At 32.0% G+C, this 20,686-nt stretch overlaps 1 long non-coding RNA gene across 1 annotated transcript in view; it reads right to left on the bottom strand.

The window, feature by feature from the left end:
• The window catches only part of LOC147063495 (uncharacterized), a 44,902-nt gene that overhangs the window by 10,764 nt on the left and 13,452 nt on the right, over positions 1-20,686 (bottom strand). Inside the window, exon 2 of the long non-coding RNA XR_015072096.1 lies at positions 6,999-7,092. This is a non-coding gene — a long non-coding RNA (uncharacterized LOC147063495). The remainder of the gene's footprint in view (positions 1-6,998; positions 7,093-20,686) is intronic.

The raw sequence follows: 20,686 nt of genomic DNA, 5'->3' as shown, positions 1-20,686 counted from the left end.
CTCGAGAGGGATTTTTATGGCTGCAGGTAATTGAATGACATTAACGTCCAATGGGCTATGGAGGCCGACAGTATTGCCCAGGGTCATTGTATCATATTGAGAGATATCCCTAATAAAGTGACTAATAGACGCATTAACTCAGTAGAAATGAATTCGCCGTATATTCGAGACCTGACAAACGGAAACCATAAAATTATTCCCTCATGAGTTTATAAGATAAAAATGTTGCCGTTGTCCTTATATGTGACTGAGTGGGTGGATTATTTAGGACGACGTAATGCATTACCAGATCAAGGTATAACACAAAGAAAAATCTCCATCTGTGTAAGAAAAGAAGATACCTATGTCTAAAACATCTATGTTTCTTTATGCAATTAACAACATCAGAATAACGGCGTTCAGTTTTCATCAATTCAATTAACGCTACCTACCAAATAATGCATTTTACAATCGTTGAATTAATGCGACGCTAAGTGCATTGGAAACTAATGTACCCAATTCGGTAAAACATAGAATATTAATAAGAAATAACTGAGTATTGTATAGATAGATATATATACTACCATAAATCGTCAGGTGTACGTATTTAGAACTAAGCTCATCACAATATAAAAAGTATTGAATGATAATATATCAAATTATGTTAAGCATGTAGCAGCAGACAACTTAAACTTGTGGATCTATAACAATGAAAACGGAGAAGATTATTTATATCGCTAGATGGGTCATAACTCGGGCACTTATTATGTTTTAAAAAAACGATATAAATCTGTGGTCTCAAGTAAAGAAGCATGAAATTGAAATCACCTACATATTATATCCTATCCTAATGACATTTAAAAATATATTATTAAGTATATAAGTTAACACAGTGTGCTTTTTCGGATATGTTTTGGAAAATGTGAAAAATATAATATAAGAACCTACGCCATGTTCCTTGTAATTAAAAATTATATTAATTTGTTTGAATTATATCCCTGATACTTGAAACAACAATCATAATGTTATATTAAATATATCAGCAGTAACGTTAAACGGATGCGCTGTTATAAGTTATAATTTATAGCCGTCACTGTATTATAATGGTAGAGGTAAGTTGTCGTATTTTGTATACTCGTTTTATATTGGGGTTGTATACAAGCGAAACTCGAAAAGCTGGTTCGTGATTTTGATAACCCAGCTCTGATATCGTTTGTTTATTTAGTTATAATAAAGGCAGGAAGCGCGCGAAATACAAGCGCATCATCATTGAATAACGGCGAGCGGTAAATAGTCTCATCATTATCTACCCAACGGAACGTATATAATATGTACAACTAACTATGTACAATACTACATAATATAATAAGAATTTGTTTTAGTATTGCTTTACGTATAATATAATTCAGTTCACACTAAAAAAAGTGAATAGCGAAAGCAATAGCAAAAGAAAACTTGTCATGTGATTGATTTTAAATGATATGATAAGTTTCGGATAACTTTGTACGTACAGCGGAGATTTTCTTTGACACAAATGACGCTTACAATTCTAAAGTGGGTCTTCCGAGACAGTCGAAAAATTGAATAGGTAGGTAGGTATACAGTTTTAAACATACTTAACCAAAAGGTCAACAATGCAATGACAAGTTATTGGCGACGTTGCAAAATGACTCATTTTGCAGGCTTTAAACTTTAAAGGCCCTTGACAAAAACGTAACGTGGGTAAACACTGAGGTATGAAACATGTCAATAGACGAACTGTTCGAAAGACTATTCATCTTTGGTATTAACAATATATATTGAGAAATTTGATTTATAAAAATCAACGTGAACTGGGTTACAGGCTTTCGTACCTACTTATGCCTAATGTTGATACGAAGGTGGATCTCGTGGTGTAGCGCGTAAGGCGCTGGTCTACCACCCGTGAGCTCTGGGTTCAATCCGGTGAGGACACAATATATGTATTTATGTATTTTTTTCAACGCCTGGGTGTTTGTGATTGTTCAATATCACGAACACCTTGTACGAAAAAGCAAGAGCAACAAAAAATATAGACACGAAAACGGATCATACTGAATAGTTCGGGGCAGTAGATGATTGAATTTACAGTTTTAAACATAACTAAAACGTTTATTGTCAATGCAGACAATTGGAAACAGAGTACTACCTACTGCAATCCGACCACTGGCAAAAAACGTAACGTGGGTCAATCGCATTCGGCTCTTCATTGTTCTCAACTGTACAGTTAAGCTGATACAGAGACGTGCAGTAGGCAGGTCTACTTACGTGGAGTTATTTTTTTTACGTGTAAGACATGCGTATTTTCTCTCATGTTGTTGTTATTATTCATAGCAGTGCATTGCTCACAATATATGCTTTTGTTCAGTTAATCTGATTTAAAATGTAAAATCGTATGCACACTGAAATACAGAAACAGTTTTCTTGATACCACCGCGTTCGTGCAAGAATTCGGATTTTGACTCAGTGTGTGTAGGTAGGTACACAGCATAATTAAGATCAGAAAACAGCGACAGGTAGATACTGTATTATGCGCTACTATTGTGTTATAACTAGGTATATTTGATATAAAACAACGAGGGAAAAAAGTGGATTTAGTAAGAAAAGCAGTTCGGAGTTAACTTTAGCTTTGCCAAACAGTATCTTCATTGCTCAAGTATGGCTGTACCCTTGATGATTATATTAACCCATAATGGACAAAATCTTTCGTGGGACATCTTCACACATACAAATACAACTACAACTAGTATTTACATGAGATTTTGATGAATTCAGCACTAATATTAGTTTACGACTTCATATTCATTTTCAATTGACATTGCACACCTAATATACGGATTAGTAAAGTGTTCTCAACCTGTTAATTATCGACAATTTAACTAAGTACCTACCTGATTTAAAAAAAAGTTTTTCAGAAATAATAGCAATCGAACAATATTTGCGATACACAGGTGTCATTTGTCAATATATGTCATTAAACAATTCCAGATCAAGTAACATAATATACAAATGAGTCAGGTATAAAAAACTTAACATCTTAATTGGCTTAACCAACATTCATGTGGTAAAATTATAGGTAGTATATTACATATGTTTAAAATCATAATACAAAGTATAAAATTCTTGTTTTTTTTCAAGATATAGCGCTATAATTGCTCTGCCCATGTACCTACATATAATTATAATTATTAAGAAAAGCCAAAATGTAATTAAGCACATTAACATAATATCGTCTCTGTTCTGGCAGAACACACTAACTGGAGAATACTAGTTTTGAGTAATTTGACTTTGAAGTTGTTAAAATGTTTGAAATGGTCTATCATGTGAGTTTATTAAGTAATCTTAAAAAGGATGACTTTAAAATAAAGACTGTTTATTTATTAAGGTTTCCAGACGGTAAAGTTTCAAATAAGGAACATTTTGGTATAACTAACTCAATATGTCATTTTTTCGAATTAGTGTCTTCTGCCAGAACAGTGACGATATGCAAGTCCTAGCTAAATAGGTGGCAATCGCTGGTGTTTAAAACAATTTTTAGATGTTGAAGAAAATTATAATATCCAATAGTTCAATGATAATATTATGTACTACAATAAATGACACAAAAAATCGCAGTGAGTTTCCGATAGTTAATAAAATATTTATATGCATTATTCCTTCTCGTTTAATAATATCAATTCTAAAATAATTATATTGGTTTTTACGGGCGGTTTTATTTCGGGATCAGCTGCTTGCTTTGCCTGCAGTATAAAATAGTTCGGGAGTAAAAAATATAAACAACATAAAAGAAATCTTTGCATTTTATTGACTTTAACTTCGGTCGGCTGCGATCGTAAAGCGAATGACATTCAAAATCGAATAAAAATGCTAATAAAACTAAAAGTCACAGTGGGACGATTTGGCTCGCAAAAACGGACAAAACAAAGAAATAAGACACACAAGTACTCCCGAAGTATGTAATATAATATTGGTATAGTTCCAACAACAAATAATGTTCATTTATCAAAATACAAATACCAAGTAGAACCTACCGATACTTCTGTTTTGAGAGGACATAAAATAAACAGCTATCAGGCTTAGATTTTGCAAAGCATTTTTCTTGTTTGAGTCGACCTACAGAGAAGGCCTTCTGTTTCATGGTTGGACATAAAAAGGGGTCAAGGAAATTATTTCGGTACCTACGATAATATCTATCGATACTTTTTTACTAATTAATTATTGATTTACGGGAAATACGCAACGTATTGTAGTTATGTCGGCGCGACAGATAGACTTTAGATAAGTAAGCGGGTACATACAACTAATTACAATATAAACAATTATAACAATAATATTATTAAGTATATCTACTTAGTGAGACACATGGTTGTCAATAAATACTACTACATTACCTAGGTATCTTAAATTATATGTTAGGCATAAAGCCCACCAAAGCGGCGCTCGGTGCGCTCTCTACGAAGTAGGCCCCCTCCCACCCGCGCATTACCCTTCACCTATGTAATAAGGGCCTCGAGGAGCACAAAATAATTATTATTATCAGCGTCTCTCATAACAAAGCAATAAAAATATTATTAAATTTCTTGGGGCTTGTAATTAATATTCACGATTACATCATTCTACCAGCGAAATATCGGACACGCAATGACTAAACAAAGAGTTCACTGTTATTAAATAATGCCTTCTCGCCCGTCTATCGACGACGCTTCCAGAAGCGTGATTTTGTTTGCCGTGTTTAATGAATGGACTACGTTGTATTTTTGTTAATTCGTGCCGCTGAGAAGCCACACAACGGTGACTCATGGGGCGGGCGGGCACAATGCGTCGTCAAATCCAGTGTGCGCTGGCGTATTTGATTACGTTGTATTTTCGATGATTCACATAGAATATGCGCGAGCGCCCCGCAAGCCCGCTTTAGTGGACTTTATGCCTTAGCGATAGCGCTCATAGAACGCGTCGAGCGGGCGAAGTCGGCGAATGCAGTGTTTATTCATATCCATAATCACACGTCTCTTCCCGCGCATTACCCTTCACCTATGTAATAAGCGGCCCAAGCAGCGCAAAATAATTATTTTTACAGTGTCTCTCATAACAAAGCAATAAAAATATTATATTATTTCGGGGCTTGTCATTAATATTTACGACGACATTATTCAACCAGCGATAAACTGAACACGCAATAAAATTAAACAATGACTTCTCTGTAATTAAATAATTGCTTTTCGCCCGTCGATCGACGAGGCCTCAAGCAGCGTAATTTTGGTAGCCGTGTTCAATGAATGGACTTCTTTGTATTTTCATTAAATCGTATCGCCGAGAAGCGAAAAACGGTGACTCATGCGGCACGCGGGGCGCAAGGCATCGTGAAGTCCAGTGGGCGCTGGCGTATTTGATTACGTTGTATTTTTGATGATTTACGCGCCACTTGTAGAAATTTTGCGCGAGCGCCGCACTCGCTGCGTCAATGGGCTTTATGCCTTACACCGTTTGAAATTGATATACATATAGGTACCTACCCAAATAATAAATGGTATGTATAATAAATAAACTGACAATCTTCCTTATAACACCATGACATCGCTCATGAGAAAACAATAGGTACCTCGACACCTCGCATACCACAAAATAATAGATAAAAACTCTATAGTCACCATTAATCCATAAAAATTCTTATTTTTTTGTACTTATTTCATTAAGATTAATAGTAGAATACGAAAAATATGTGATTTGATGGAATCATAGATTATATAGATTTTTTTCATCTCTTGTATAATTAGTGTCATGTGTAGTATACGAGGTATTGTTTTATCAAGATCGATATCGTATGACGCTATACATCGTGCGGTTAACCATAATTTTAGTAAATATATTTGTTTTTTTCGAGATATTTAACATGAAACTGTGATATGAATATATTGTATAAAAACTTTAGAATGGTCACAGATTTTGATATTTTATGTTAATTCTCAACCAATAAAATATTTTTGTACCAAGTACCTACACAGATTTTGATATTTTCTATTATATGTTAATTCTCAACCAATCTGTACTAAGTTCACATTACATTGTATAATATTATGATGCCAAGCAATTACTGAATCAATAAATATCTAATAATAATAAAATAAAGAACCTAACTTTTGATTAAGTATTGAACATTTTGTTGCCAGATTGCGCAAACAAACACGCACTTTGTATTTTTTTTATTATGTGCGATAGAAATCGCAAAGCCATTTTAAAAACAGAGGCTATTTTTCTTACTGAAATAACAAATTGAACGTTAATTTTTACGATAATAAAATGCCAATGACATTGGAGGCTTGCACAATGTCTTCGAGAATTATTATCGCCAACAATAACAAGTTGCAAATCAGGAAATGTAAATACTTGGCCCGCGTACAAGATTAATGGATAAAGAATTAATTATTCATGGTAATTACCTAATTACAAAACCAACAATACCAAGCAATATATTATATTATAAAAAACATATTATAAATATCACACACACTACGACATTACTTTTAATTTGTGTAATGGTTAATTTCATTGTAATAATTAGTAAAGAATTTTGTAGAAAACTAATTTATTAGTTTTTTTAGAACGAGAAAGCTTTGATTAGAATTACATTTTATATGATTTTTTAATGTAAAACGGTAGCGTTAAACTCGTGTGTGCATAACATTACTTTGCTACGTCAAAATCTAGCCTTGAAATCTGTAGGTAAAACTATTTTATTCATTCGGCATTCTCCGAATCACCTGTTGCTAATTTCACACCGTTTCTTTAAATTTTGATAACAAATTAATAATTTCCAATTTTCAAAAACTGAACTTTTTAGCTAGAATAATCTTTCTGCGCTAAACAGGATTTAAATGATCTCAATCTACCCTTATTAACATATCCAAATAATAACTTTCTAATAATATTAATAATACATAACTACTAAGTACATAGCACGTATATTATATAAATAATTCAAATAATAAGGTAAGGTAACTTACAATTTAAGAATGTTTGATATAGCAAAATGGTGGACAGCATAATTCCAACGTCAGATTTTGATATGACGTGCTGATAATCCTCCTCTCTTGTATTCTGAAAAAATAAAAAAAATATATATGTTAAGAAAATGCAGTATTATACGAAATTGTACTTTAAAATCAGAACCAGGGGCAGTTCTACCTTAAGGGTTCGTAGGGATCATGCCCACATCGCTATCATGTAAAAAAAATACACGTCCAATATTTTTATCATTGTCATAATATACCTACTTAATTAAATGATTAAATGAACTATTTAATTTATTTTATCCATCTAAATCTGCTACGATTTTATAGAGATATTAAAATAATTAATTCAATTAAATACGCCCTCATGGTGACGTCTATGTACAAATTAATGTAAGAAAGCTATGGCGTCTATTTTTCGTTGACCAGGAGTCAATCAGTCCCATGCCGTCGCCGCGGTTCAAATCTCGTTCTACAAAGGATGTGCATGTAATAGCGTTAGTATGCGCATACTGGGGAGCGAATCAATTAACCCTAGGTGAGTAAAAACGTTCGCTGTATGACAATGGATAAAGTCTATAATAATAAGAATATAACGACTCAGATAATCATATTATATATTCCGAAAAGTCACCCATTTATTCATTAATAAAATCATATTATTATAAGTTGGTATAATTAAAATGGCTAAATCCCACCACTTAGAAAGTCTTCTAGCCGCCATTGATCTGAACCATACCAGGGGTGCAGAATAGCGCATTCATATGGCAGTGTCATCTATTTTGCAGGATTTTAGGTTTCTAAATTTGAATGCAAAATAAAAAATTTCGTATGCGTCTATTCTATTGTATACCGTGGTTGCATTCGAAGTTAAATAATCCTGCGAAAATCGGCACTGCAATCGGAATGCGTTATTCGATACCCCGGACGGTATATAGTCTGGCTATGCACTAAATACAATAATTGATTACATATATTATTATGTACTAACTACTTACCAATAATAGTACCTACGAGAAGATAAGATTTAAAAAAATGATAGCCGAGGTGTACCTATACGAGTTCTTAATTACTTACTTAGTTATATCTGTCATTGAAAATGGCAAACGTTAATAATTGCATTAGTTCTGAAGGAACAAAATGATACAAAATATATTATAATTTGTCATTCAAACATGAAAAATCCATTTTTGGCACAAAGAGGGTTCTTGCAAGTTTTTTGATACGTTGTATAATAATCCCAATAACATTATAAATCGAAACTACCGAGTAATATAACTTAATTCTAGGACTTATAACTAAGGGTTCATTTATTTTGACACGTGTGACATAATGATTTGTTGCGCCTAAATGTTAGGCAATAATGACGTAAGTGCATGCCACAAACAAAACACGTGACATTTTACTTATTTATGATATTTTTAGTGCAATTGTGTGGGTGAATACATATATTGCACGACTGTATATAAATCACATATTTAACGTATTATGTTTCACGGTAATTTTATTTCCGTGTTTTTCTTTACAAATTTTGATCACTAAAGGGTTGCCGAAGGCAGTGGTGGAATTGTAAAAATACATTTCTAATAAAAAAAAGGTAGAGTTCGAGTCAAGTATGTTTAGACCTTTCACGAGGAATGATTGACCAGTTTCCAAGATCAATCAATGGGTGTCTGCTCTGGATAGTGTTATTTTTTACTAAATGCATGATTTGAATACGTATCCATACTGTCGAACAAGAAAGTCAGGTCCAAGTGTTAAAATAACAACCCCCTTCAGACAAAATCACTGGCATTACTGCACTATTATAAATTATAAGTATATGTGTTAGAGTAAAAGCCAAATTGGTATTTTTTATTTTAATGTTTTCCAGCTGTTTTTTTTGGCTAAGAACTCGGTGGAGGTAGGTTGTGGAGATCTGACATAAACAGAGCACAGTAAGCTTTGTCTGTCATATTTATTGTTTTTATTGAACCAAAGAATACAAATTGCAGAATGTGTTGGTTAGTTTTTAAAATTCAATTATAGACTAGGTATTTAGAGAGGTAGAGTGTGGAGATCCGAAAAACATAAAACACACTTTGTCAGTCATACCTACTTGTTTGTTTTCATTGAACTAAGAATACAAATTTCACTATTTTAAAATTTTCATACTGTCCCAATACCTGTCCTATAACTATAAAAATAAATGTCCTAAAACCAAACCATATTTTTTTTTACTTAATATTTATCATGATTTACTTTAGATACGGTTTCTAACATCATCTGCAATTTGTATTCTTAGTTCAGTGAAAACAATTAAGTATGACTGACAATATGTAGTGGATACTTTTTAGGTCGCATTTCCACAGCTTACTTCCACTCTTCGCTACTGTAATGGAGTATAGTATGAATAAAAATAAGTACATATTTATGTATTAATTATTAGATATGTCAAAGAAAAAAAAATCAAAATCCCATACAGTGATGTGTCCATTCTGTTACTGTCGCTTAGTGGAGTTTATAATGACGTAAACTTTATGCTATCCATACAAGACACCGTAAATGAACTTTAATGGTTTTTGTATTTTTTTACAACTATGTATAGAAATAGTGAAATTACTTTGTTAGTCAATATTAGATATAATATATAGTTATGATTTTATTAAAACTAACTGAATTTGGTGCCATTAAAAAGGCGAAATGATCCCTTATTCGGTTCTGTTCACAGGTAAGCTTTCAAAATGCCGACTTCGCATTAACATCAAAGGGTTCATATCAAAGCATTGAAGCAACAACGCACACCGATAGTCATTAATTACAATGATAAAAACGAATAAATACTTACCTGGTCTATTTCTAGCAGCCCTAATCTACTATTCTATTTAAATCAATTCCCGATGTATTTTAGTAATTCACTAGCCTTTTTACATATTTTTTTCAACAGCACTATAATATAACTTTGGTGTAGTACTTATTAAATAAAAAAAAGTGGTGAGTAGCTTTTTTAAATCCTAACCCCCCCCCCCCCCCTTCCTGCAATTTATCCAAAAAGCAATAGTCAGTGAATCGTAACGGTGGGATCTAAAATTTTACCGTCCCCAAGTATCCCCCTATATAATCATCTCGAAATTGGACTGACTAATCGTTTGCCTCGAGTGGTAGCATTGTTACTATCGCGTCAAGTCGCTTGCAAGCGTAACTGTGATAACTAAGGTGCAACAACCTGGGATAGTAGCAATGAAAACATCACTAAAATTAATAACAGCGATGACTGTGACTTCGGAGAAATTTCAAATGTGGAACACGGTAAAAAAAAATCAACTGTATTTGATAAAAAAAAAAAAACATTGTATGCCAGACAACCTGTCTGGTGCATTTTGATGGTTGAATGTTCTGCCGAAGTCGAGCAAAAAATCTTTTCATAATATATTTTATTGGCAAAGCAAAAAAAAATACCTAACCAAAAACGTTTTTAAAACATGACAATGTAACAAATAGTAATCACACTTTAATTGACAACATCGTATTGTAATATTAAATATAAGAATTTATGTTTATTAATTATTGTTACAAAACTGCGTGACGTCGTGTAAAAAAATAAAACATAGTTACATATCTAACGTCATTAGATATTAATAATTACTATTCACAATATAATAATTGTTTTGTAACATGCATCAGAACTAGTATTTTCTTTACTATGATTATGCAGTTTTAATGGGAGTTTATGTTTACAACTACAACAGCTTCATTTTATTTAGGGTTTTTCGAGAAAGTGAGTAAAATTGTCAACTTGTGTGTATAATAATATACACTAAACAGCCTGCGGGGGTGTCAGTGCTAACCCTTACGTATGTATAAATTAGATTTGTTCTATCGTGCATTTTTTTAAAACCATTTATGCTCGTCATTAGTTATTTGAAATTGAAGTAAAAGTTCCTAGCGAAATGCGTAAGAATACATTATTATCTGTAATGTTGGTTAAATATTTTATATTAATTTCCAATGTGGAGGTAAATTTATCTCAATTAATTATAAGGTTGTTGATAATAAGCGAAATATTTATATTACATATTATTTTTATTTATAAGGTGTGATTTAACCTCATATATTACATAAAATATCATAGAAGTTATCTTATAATGATAAATGTACCAAATTTATTACGCGTCTTAAAATACATATAGGTATACCTGCGTAATTAGATTTTTTTAACTTCAGAAAATTATATTTAGTGTCCACTGTAAAAATCGCTGGGTTAAAGAAACATATAATATTGGTGGTTAAGTCAACGACATAGAATATAGATGAATGGATGATAAGACCTGCAGCTGTATGAAGATTAGCAGACGATAATCCCTGGCTGATTGTGATAGACGACAAACAAATCAGTTTTAAATTTAGAAAATAAAATTTAAGATCTACATTCTACAGTGTGATTGTAAAACCCTTTTTTTTGTAGATACAAAACATGGATCATTACTGATGAGTTCGAAAAGGCAATCAAATATTGTTATTGACGTTTTCAAGCCTAATAAGTAAGTTAAAATGTCATCTCGAAGCAGGTGGGTAGACCATGTTGTAAAGTGGGAGAATTCCACAAACAGGGGAACTCCACAAGGAACTCAGCACCATTCACGCAAGTAGGTATAAGGCTGATGGTTTGCACCACGGGACAGTGTAATGCTGGGAACAGGACGCTCAGGATAGACCTCGATAGTCTTTAATTCTTTAGCGCCAACTAAGTATGTCCCTGTTTATTATGAAACAAATTGTACGTGAAACTAGATAATATAGTTTCAACATAAAACCAGTTTACGAGAAAATAACAACAACAAAAAATCTTTCAATGAGGTACCTAAAGACCATTGAACAGAATAACATTTTTAATAAAATTGAAAAAAACACATAGTGGAGAACGCATTTTGTTATCTGAAGAATTTTTATTACGTACTGACCCTACAGGTTTCGTGGTCGTCTAATTATTTACCTGGATGGGACTAGGGTTAGCCCGTAAATATAAATCAAGACAAAAGCATTCAGCCACGAAAGTATTCGGGATCATTGCCAGCCCCTGAATTGAATTATGCCTAATAATATATTTTTAAATTATTTTTATAATATTTGAAAGTGTGTGGTATTGACGATAGAAATATTAGGTAGGTACGTATACTAAATCACTGCACGCCACATTAAAATTAAAACTCAAACTCAAAAATTGTTTATCACCCAATTCATCCCATGTTAGTGATTATGGATGTTCTTATATTATGGTATACATTATTTTGTATCCCACTTCATACGTATTGTGGAGTTATATTTCTTACATTCCAGGTCCAAGATTATCAGGCAAGTCTGAAACCAAAACCCTTTGGAATGTTCTTATCATTTAGTTACCTACCTACCCAACCGATCCCTGATTAAGTATCCATAAAGTATCATACGAAATAAAAAAAAAATAACAAAGCCACAACGAAATTCTTAATTTAAATTTGTTCCATTCCATGCACGTTACGAAAGAAATAAAAGCAGGCTACAAAAACTACACGTGACAGTTAATTGGCGAGTATAATGTCGTAAGATAACATACAAGCTAATTTACATACTAGCAAAATACTGGTATTATTTGGTTTACTTTGTTATTTTCTGCGTTGACAAGCCATAAACAAATGTTAAGATATCCAACAAAAAATAATTAATATTCAATTAGAAAGGTGACGTGATTTTACCTACGTAATCACAATATCCACACATATTGAGATTTTAAGTCTTAAAAAAAATACGAAAACAAGCATTGATATGTAATTTAAAATAACTGTGTTATATATTAATTAAAGTAGGTAAGTAAGGCAGTAGGTTAGTACCTACCTATCTAGCCGAAGTCCGTGAATTATCCATGAAATATTAATTACTTCTAAAATAAAGAAAAAACAAAATAAAATATGGTACACAAATCTAACACATAATGATATGCTGAGAACTAATTCTTACTATTTTTAAAGATTTGTACAGAAGATTATAAAGAAGGTATAATAATATTATGCTGGTGAGTGTAAATATCATATTATTCGATTACTATAATGGCCAGTGGACTCTAGACTGTGAGTACAACAAAAAAAAGCTACGAAAGGAGGGGTGAATTTAATCATTTCTAAATCAATTTATTCTCATCCAAAATAACAAATTATACGCCATAAACAAAATATAAAAAATGTTATATAATAATCAGGAAGACCATAAATAAGATAGTTGACCCATCGAATCTATGAAGGGTGATTTTTTTAGCTTTGAAAAAAGGTTACGTACCTGGATATCCTGGAATCAATTGATTTTTTATACAAAATGATTCAACTAGAAAAATACACTAGTCGACTGGATTAATAATTGAAAAATGGTTGGTTGCCTTGTTTAAACTGTAAATTGAAAACAGAAAAGATTTTCAAAAAATATGTTTATTGAGGATAAACCAGACATCTTATATTTAAAATAACTTTTCGCATCTATACCTACCTATACCCTTATGGATAATTTATTTTCGAATGGCAAACAAGAAAATAATGTATATTTTGTACAAAATAATTGTACAATCAAAATTACAATTTATTGAAAATATCAAAAATTGGTAATTAGGTACCTACGTAAATTGAGTTCGCATCGAATAAGATTGTGTCATTCGCTTGCATCCAAAGAATGCATTGGATTATTTACTTACATATAAATCGTACGTATTACATTTCGCCGTATCACAGTTCACCGTGAGCCGTTGTACCGAAAAGGCATGGCCGTATAGCATTATTATTTTTATTTTGTATTTTTTAAGTGGCTTATTTAGACATGAATTTAGTAAATTCTATACGACCATGCCTTTTCGATTCAAAGGCTCACTAAATGTGATACGTTGAAATTTAATACGTACTATTTATATGTAAGGTAAGTAAACCATTCAATGATGCATGCGTTAGATGCAAGCGAATGACGCAATATTATTCGATGCGAGCTCCATACAAATTAAATAACGCAAAACTCAATTTACGTACCTACTAATTGTTGATATTATCATCAATAATCGAAGACCCGATTTTTACTTTGTATAATAATTATTACCTTATTTCAAAGAGATGTGTGTGTCTGTATTCGTGTCTGAATGGAATACAAAAGCTGCCCTTTTGCATAATAATACAGATATCGGCACAGCCAATTAGCGAGTCTGTAGTTACCTACTTTAGAATTTTTAGATATTTAAACGAGGTGTTTCTCGCAATGAAGGTAGCAATTCGCCATTTATAAACGAGTCATGGCGAGCTGCAGGTGTATTCCGCCACCAACATTAAAACTTCGAACAATGGCATTTGTGAAAACGCCCCAAAACGAACGAAGTAATTATAACTCATCACACGTTTTTTATGTAGTCAGGTAGCTTAGAGCTAAAATTCCCCCCTTAAAAAAGAGCTTCTCGGCCGAGTTAATGGCACGTGTAAATCGTATTATCATCACATGAATTATTGAAAAGTTAAATTTTTATATGAGAGTAGGTTTACTAAAGTATTTTGCTCGTTCGCACATAGAAAGTCGCCATTCTCAACTACAATCGCACATAGCGTCCGTGCATATGCAGAAGATGCTTTTTCAATCGTTCGACTAGCTACGTGAGAGTGAGTACCGGCAAGGAGTTGTAACATTGCTTGTTTTGATTTATGATCATATTCCAGTCGAGATGATTTTATATGTGCGACTGGGCTTTGAACTGAGACGTCAGTCGTTGGTAAAGGATGTTATAAAGAGGAGTTTCACGTGACTGGAAAATATGATCAGAATGCCAAGAGCACCTTGTAATACAGCCTCATTGCAAGTCTCATATGGTTTGAAACGAGGGACGTGGGGATGGATAAAGGGAATCAATATACAGATCCATATACAGATTGCTCAATATACAGATCCAACATACTTATTTTTATAAAACACATAAAAGTTGGGTTCCATGACAAAACAGAACAACGATAAATATAACTATGACCTTTCAGGAAAAATATAAATTTAATATTGAAATTGTGTGAATATTGATAGATTTTTAATAACACAGATTTTCAATACCTACGCCATAATAAATCAAATTATATACCTAATTTCTGCATTGCTAATCGCTAGAAAGCCTCAAATAAACGGGACTTAACTCGGTGTTGCCGGCAAGCCTAGGATATCTCATCTTAATCAATATAATATCTTCAAAATGATTGGGTGATTAGGTACAACACAATAATGACCTAACCTAACCTAAAAAGATTCCACAAAAATTACTGTTTCATTTTTACCCTGGCTGTTCTGTTTTGTCATTTTCTGCTTTGTCCGGTTACCAAAATTAGATAACTATGTTAAAATTTTCGTAAAATTTTCCATTTTGAGCTCTGCATACAAATCATTGGATGGGCTTTTTACTTACTTGGTTGTAGGTAATAGATATTATAATAGTATTGTTTTTTCGTTTCCGTTTGTGTCAATATACCTAATTGTGCATTAATTGCCGACATGGCGACAGATACCTACACAGTTTTCGTCCATATCTTGCCTGCTAAAGCCACGTGGGCAGGGTCGGACGATGATAACTGATATGATAAGTAAAGTAAGCTGTTGATAAGCAAGCATGCGGTATGTGGGCGCAGATAACTTACGACGACTGATGAGTTCAAACTTTAAACACGATGAGACGACAGATTTGGGACATATTACTAATTATGCGACGCCATTTAACAACATAACCGTTAAATTGCAAAACTACATAATATTTGCGTAATAATATGTAGATAGGATACCTACGTAATCTGGTAATTAATAAGTTCCAAATGCCGAAAATTAAATGACAAAGAGCCATCCATAGACTAACACCGCATAGAGTTTTGAACCAGTCATAGTACCTAATGTCTAACCGTATCCGTTCACATACTGTTGATAGATACCTACGCACCATCCCTGGAAATAATAGATGTCCTAGTGTCATATAATACAATTTATTTTTGTACAATTATTGTATGGAGATTTTTACTCAACTTCACTTTTTATAGAGGATCTATCTATAAGTACTATTCATATTATGTAGGTGGTATAGCAAAACTAACAATTTGTAATATCACATACCTACCATACGAGGTATACAATATAGGCTGTAGATGATACGTGGCAAATAGCATGCTACGCTTATATAGGTACCTACCTACTTAGTAAAAATAATTACAAGATAAAAAGAACTTTTTATATACAACGTTTTTAAATTTTCTGTTCAATTATTATGCTCAATATGCTTAAACTTGTACTTGATAAGTAAATAAAAAAACAAACAAATATAGAATACTGAAATGTCATTTTGATTTCCATAGTATGGCACGTATATATTAAGGACCACCCCCTTAGCAACCAATAATAGTGGATTGGATTACGGATTTATTCCAAAATAACTTTTCATACAAAACAGAATTAACTGAAAATGAATTCAATTTGACTTAAAGATGGTTAAAAGTATTAAAAGAATGCATTGGCATTGTGTTCTGATATATTATAAAAGTTACAAATGTCTAGCTAGTCGGGAAGTTAGTTAAAAATCGATTGCAAGATTTGTACTGGATAAACAACCACCGGACAAACAAGAATACGAGCTAAGAAAAACGTGGTAAAAATAACAACCAACCAGATTGATAAATTCGAAATGAACCTTTGTCGGGATTACCATAAAATTATTGTTATGTCGAAATTTTGACAAGAAACTATTATATGCACGTAAAAATGTACATTATTTGTAAAAATCCAAATAATATTGCAGATTAGGTACTTAATAAATAAAAAAAATATGTATTCACTCAAGAGGCCGCAGGTCCCCCTCCCCACCCATGTGCTGGGCAATTAATGATGAATACAAAATATTATAACGTCAGGGATTCGCAACATTTATTGATACTAATTTTCTATTGTAGTTGGTTTCTATGGTTCTTCGGTGGGGAATAACATGGAAACCTTGCACTGTTTAAGTGTGTCAAGAATAACTGTCGCAAGCCAATAATCGTACGTCCTCTCTGCTAGATCCTGACAAAAGTATACCAAGTACCTATCCACCAAAAGCACCTCAAAGCTTCGCATACGGTTGGTCAGAGACTTCGCAAGGTGCCATGACTCGATTCCGTACATCAAACAACACTCAAGCAGTTCGTAGACATTCTGAATTGAGTTGAATATTAAATAAATGATCCTCAAGTGTTGGGGGGATACGAGAATTTTCGAATTGAACATAGGATCTAGGTATCTACCTGTTTTATTTATGTTACAAAATGAAAGGTTAAGTACAGCTTGGTGAGAATAAGTAGCTATTAATTAGTATCGGACGATAATTCTGACCAACTGCGCAGAAAGTCTTTTGACTGATTGTAGGAGATTGATAGCAAAAAATAAACATTATTAAATAAATAAACTTATCAATAAATTTATTCCTTATTGCAAACTAATTATCGCAATGAAACGTCCTTTCCAAGTGATAACGTAAGGCGATGTACACACGGAAGGAATATTAAGTCCATGAAACTGAATTAAAACAACTGAGCAACAATCAATTCTGACAATACTGATTTCGATTTGTACTTTATTATTAATTTTATATCCAAGTAGTATTTTGAAAATACATAATATTATTGGGCTTTTGACACACAATGCGTGAGGTGAAAAATACTAAATCATGCATGCATTTCATTGTACAGTGGATAACTCTATAATAAATTAAGTAAGTAAGTACTATAAAAAATAAGTCTATATAAAAGACGAACGTTGTGGTTCAGAAAGTTGGTTTTGAGCACAACGTCGATATTTGGAGTAGAGATCTCGAATATGGAGACCACTTTGATGAAATTTGAGTGTCCGGAAATTTGTACGTCTGAAGTTGGCCAATTCATGTCTAAATAAAATACGAGATAAAAGCACCGAAATACAAGGGAAAGACAGGAGAAACTAGGTAGGGTCGGTAAGTATTAAATATAATTGTATATATCAATATTAAATTAATGTTTTTATTGAATATGTATACAACGTGTATTTTTTGTTCTCATATTCTAGTAAGACAGCTCATGATGACTACCTACAATTTAATTTACATGTAAAATTCGCACAGTCGGAACATAAAAAATATACTTTAGTCAAATTAACAATAGGTCCAGCAATACCCCGAAGTTACGCAAAAGGTGGGTCCGACGAAAATCGCGTAAGTCGAATTCGCGTAAGTCGGGGTACAACTTTGCATATAAATACATACCTATAAGTTTTGTTTAATTGGGACCAAGGACTAGCAAAAACATTAGTTTAGAAGAAAAGTATTTAATAAAATTGCAATACGTACATATTATAAATATGTACCTAATGCCATATATATTATATCATATGGACATTGCATTATAGCTAGTTAGAATAGTATCAGTTTTTTGTTATCATTGCGTACAGTGTTTATTGTTGTTACTAATCACATAGCTGATAGTCAGAGGTCACGGTATTGACAGCATAAAACCAGAATTATTCGAAAATAAAAATAACGCGGGAGAAAGTAGATACCTATACGTACATTAAAAAATGTATAGTGACATAATCATCATTTTATAACCCCAGTCTTACGACGTATCGAGATAACGATAATACCGTCATCATAAAATGAATACATAACATACATTTTAGTTAATCTCAAAATAGATTTAAGGCTGGAATTGGTTGTTTTTAAGTAATAATCAATCACTGTTTACGTTTTAAGAACTAAGGTGTAGTGTTAAATGTAATGTTATATATTATATCTAGGTACTAAATTAATAATTAGTATAATATTATGAGCAACGATTGTCAAAGGTGAAATTGCTATGCAAAATATTGATAATTATTAGTAAGTGCAATTTGTAATACCAGTAGGGAATATTAGAAAAACATAGTTACTCGATTCGACGATTACATTGAAAAACGTTACATATCTAGATATGGACAATATAATATACCTATAAAAAATAGATAACTAACATTTTATTTTATTTATTAAAATAGTTAAGTGCACATATCTGGATTGAATTAGTTATTTTATCAATTCATCCTGGCAATATTCAGTTTCGCCGTGAACATACTAGGTATTTATTACCTATTTAATCTCAAAATATTAAGTTTATTTGGAAGTAATGATAATAGGTACCTATCTACTTGTAGAATTTAGGAAGACGATTATTCATATATCGATTAGATAATATTTTAGGAGGCATTAAATGCTCAATTGGGATCTTAATCTAGTCATTTAATCATTTTAATACATGCTCAAAATATAATATTACCTATATAGCTGTAGTGCCTAGCATAATGGACGGTTTCTACCAAGTAAGTTACCTACCTATCTACTTATACATAATAACAATAATATTCTAAAAAGTAGATATAAATCAATTTATCTAGATTCTAGATACCTATTGGCTTGAGGTAACAATTAAATTATTAGAAAAATATAAAATACACATGATATTAATTAAAGTTGTTACCGTAGGGCGTAGGTTAATTCATTTTTTTTTATTAATAATAGGCCATCCATGCACTGAAACCGTATGCGGTTTCGAACCGTGTGCTATACTAAGCTTATCTTTTCTGGTCATAGAAATAATATTTCCACAAACTATATTATAATCATCTGATCGTATTCGTTTATACCATACACTTACACTTACAAATTTAGTGAAAATATATTTTCATGAACAAAAATCATAAGTTTAGTATGGCACACGGATCTAAACCGCATACGGTTTCAGTCCATGGATGGCCTATAAATTAGCTGATATAAAATAACACTTAAATATAATATTTGGGAATAGTTCAGAAACTACCCAGCTAATAAATATAATTAATAATAGTTAATAAAAAAAATAGCTACGAGTAGGTACCTACATGTAGATAGATAGATACTTATTGATATTCTAAAAAATGGCTGGATACCTATTATAAAAAAGTGACAGATAAAAACTATTGACGTTTGAATAGGTAGCTATCATCCAACGGTATTATTAAATAAAATTAAATATACCTAGGTAGATTCAACTGGTAGGTATATTTGATAAAACATATACTTACTAAATTATTTACGTAGGTACTAAAGTACGTGCGTTACTATGGAAAACAATATGAAATGTCATTTCATATAGATTTCCATAGTAACGCACGTATACATTATTTAATAATTTAGTTGCTAGGACCCCCTAGCAACCAATAATGGTATTGAAATAACTTTTCATACAAAACAGAATTGACTTAAAATGAATTCAATTCTACTTAACAATGGCTAAAAGTATTTAAAAAATGCATTGGCATCGTGTTCTGATATATTCTAAAAATTTCAAATGTCTAGCTAGTCGGGGGCGTTAGTTAAAAATCAATTGCAAGATTTGTACCGGACAAATAAGAATACGACCTAAGAAAAACGTTGTAACGTTGTAAAATAATAGGTAGGTATAAATCTGTTCTAAAATCAACTTTTATATTATTTATCGCCCGTTACAAAAATACATAAATTTTTATCTAACTTCAGCGGCTGCGGATTGTTGCCTTATCGGGTTTTTTTAATTGCAAAATTATAAAAAAATGAATTCAACAAAGACTTCAAAAAATAAATTCTGTATAATTTTTCAATTTGAATAAACTCAATAAAACGACAATGTTTATGA

This window comes from Rhyacophila brunnea, unplaced genomic scaffold (assembly GCF_057557595.1).
Source record: "Rhyacophila brunnea isolate RB1 unplaced genomic scaffold, BYU_Rbru_1.0 scaffold_9, whole genome shotgun sequence".
In the NCBI taxonomy this organism is placed as follows: Eukaryota; Metazoa; Arthropoda; class Insecta; order Trichoptera; family Rhyacophilidae; genus Rhyacophila; species Rhyacophila brunnea.
This window is presented reverse-complemented; position numbering and strand designations above follow the sequence as displayed.